Source organism: Gracilinanus agilis, chromosome 1, assembly GCF_016433145.1.
Source record: "Gracilinanus agilis isolate LMUSP501 chromosome 1, AgileGrace, whole genome shotgun sequence".
In the NCBI taxonomy this organism is placed as follows: Eukaryota; Metazoa; Chordata; class Mammalia; order Didelphimorphia; family Didelphidae; genus Gracilinanus; species Gracilinanus agilis.
In genome coordinates, this window is record NC_058130.1 from 768,815,930 (window position 1) to 768,819,110 (window position 3,181).

The following is a 3,181-nucleotide window of genomic DNA, read 5'->3' on the forward strand; positions in this document are numbered from 1 at the left end:
TAGTAGTAGTAGTAGTAGTAGTAGTAGTAGTAGTAGTAGTAGTAGTAGTGGTGGTGGTAGTAGTAGTAGGAGTAGTAGGAGTAGTAGGAGTAGTAGTAGTAGTAGTAGTGGTGGTGGTGGTGGTGGTGGTGGTAGTGGTAGTTGTTGTTGTCAGAGACCCAACCTTCATGCCAGGAGATGAAATATAATTAGGATGAATGTAAAGTCCTATATTTGGGTTCAAAAAATCAATTCTACAAGTACCAGATAAAGGAAGTTTGGCGGGAGGGCAGTTGGTTGGAAAAATATCCAAAGACTAGATCAGTGAGCCAGCTCAATATAAATTAATAATGTAATATGGCAGTCCAGACAGCCAATTCTATCTTGGGCTATATGAGGAGAAGGAAAGCTTCCAAGATTGAGGATCAGAGCTCTAGAAATCAGAGACCATCTAATCCAACCCCCTTTGTTTTCCAGATAAGGAAACTAGGGTCCATGGAATTAAGTGACTTTCTGAGATCACAGAGTAATAAGCTTGAAGTCTTCTCCCTTCAGAGGCAGTGATCCTTCCACCATCCCGAAGGTGATAGCTTCACCTCAGTTAAAATACATCTGGAATCCAGTGGGAGGGGGGTTCTGGGTACCACTATTTAGGAAAGATATTGAGGGAGAGTATTCTTAATAAGGATCAGAGAATCACAGATTTGAGTGTCACAAGGCACCTCAGTGACCGACTGATCCAGCCCATACACTCTATAACATACCTGGCAAGTGGTCGTCCAGTCTAGTCTTTTCCTGAAGCCCTGCAAGGAAGGAGAGCTCACTGCCTTCCAAGGCAGCTCATTCCACTTTGGGACAGCTCCAGTCATTAGGAACTGCTTCCTGTCGTTCAAACTCCACAGTTGTCTCTCTGCCACTTCCCCCCATTGTTCCTGTTTCTGCCCCCCTGGAGCCAAGTAGAAAAAGACTAATCCCTCCTGGACAGGATAGCTTGAAGACAGCTATTGTGTCCCCTCTTATATATTCTCTTCTTCATCCAAACATGGCTGTTTAAGGGACCTCCAGGACATAACAAATGAAGATTGGTTGAAGGAACTGGGAATGTTTGTTTAGCCTAGAGAAGACTGGGGGAGGAGAAGGATCTGTGGCCCGAAGCATGAAAGCTGACTTCATGTACTGTACTGGAAAGGCTGTCACGCAGAAGAGGGATTTGACTTTCTATATTTGACCTCTAGGAGGATTGAGCTGAATATAAGAAAGAAACTTTCCAACTATTAGGTTTATCCAAATCTGTTGCCTTCCCTGGAGGTCTGGGAAAGACTAGATGGCCATTGGTTGGGCATGTGGTAGAGAAGATTCCTATTTAGAGACAGGCTGGACTTGATGGTGTCTGAGATCCCTCCTTGAGATTCTGTCCTGTTATACTAGAGCAGTGATGTTGAACCTACGGCACAGGTGCCAAAGATGGCATGCAGAGCGCTCTGTGTGGGCACTTGGCTGCCCTCCCCCCTACCAGAGTTTGTTACTAGAAAGGCAAAGGGACTCAGGTGGAGCTTCTCTCCTCCCTCTCTCCACCGTGCCTGATGGCATTCTTTTGCATCACCTACCCCTCTGCCCAGCAGCCCAATGGAAATACACAGGGGGTAAGATGGGCGGCTCATAGGTAGCAGAGTTGGAGGGGAGCAGAGTGCTTGGGCCATGCCCCACCCCTTCTCTACACTTCACTGAGGACATTCCTCACTTCACCCACCCCTTCACCCAGCAGCCCAATGGGAGCACTTCCTCCCTCCCCTGTATGGGGTGAGGGGGTGGGCAGGGCGTCTCTTGTCGGGGGGCCCACTATGTCACTTGGTCCAGGGGGATGTGGTGGGGATGGGACCTGACACTTCATCTCCAAAACGTTCGCCATCACTGTACTAAAGAGTCATTTACCCTAGACCATGCCACTCCCCTACAGTGACACAACTAACAAAAAGGAAGCACAAACTTTCTAGGATCTCTGCTTTCCAAAAACAGTGATGGCATCCCCCAAATAAAGGAGAAGGCCATAGCCTCTTTCTTCCCATTAACGTCATTGGCCGACTTTGAGGTCTCTTAGCACTAAGCCCACCCTTGAGAGCTTCCATTGTTCCTGAATCCCTGGTTGTTAAACAAGCTGACCGACAGCTGAACCAGGCAATGACAAGAGACCCAAGAAGACTGGTGGATACTTGGATTGTCCCTCCACTTCCTTGTCCAGCCTGTTTCTTTACAAGAAGGAGGTCCCAGGCAGCAGGCCGCTAGATGGAAAATCTGGGCCCAGGACAACAATGGGGGACGCTCCCCAACCCTCTGAAAGTTGACTTAAGTAACTGGACAGGGGAGGACTTCCATGTGGGAGGAGCAGGAGCACAGTGTCCTAAGGGGGCCGTGGTCCTAATTAACCCGCTTACCATCCCGACCTGCCAGGAATCATTTCTCCATGAAAGGCAAGCCTGTCGGATGAGTCACATCAAAGACCCAGGTCTGGCAGCTGTTTTCACTAGCGTGTGCTGGCCACTGGCAGCTTGGTGGTCAGGGAGAATATTTCCTCTCCGCTCTCACACCCACTCGCATGGAAACTTACCCAGAACTGCTGGACGAGGGGCCCAAGAAGCTGTGGCTGCCTTACAAAGTCACCACCTCCACCACCATCCCGGCTTCCACTCCCAGCTCCCAGGTCTGGAGAGGCCCAAAGCCCAGTGCGGAGCCTTCCCTGAACAGACCCTCTGGGACCTGCTGAGAGGCTGTGCTGATCCTTCGGCTCGCCCTGGATCTGATGGGAAATCCTAGCGTAGTCAGTAGATCAAAGCACAGTAATGGGGCCTTCAGCAAGGATGGTGGTGCATACGTGGGTCCAATCCCACCATCTCCCCTTCCACCCTCTTCCTTCTCTCGGTGGGTCTCCGAGGGGCCTGCCATTGCCTTTTCCTTCTTGTTCATTTGTTTATTTGCTTGTCTGGTTTTTAAACCTTCACATTCCACGCTAGAATCCATCCTGTGTCGGTTCCAAGGCACAAGAGCAGTGGTAAGGGCTCGGTGATGGGAATTAAATGACTTGCCCAGGGTCACACAGCTAGAAAGTGGCGGAGGCCATTCCCTGTTAATAGGAAGACATGCAAGAGGCATTGTGGTATAGTAAATAGAAATCTTGCCTTGGAATAGAGAAAATGGGGGTTCAAGA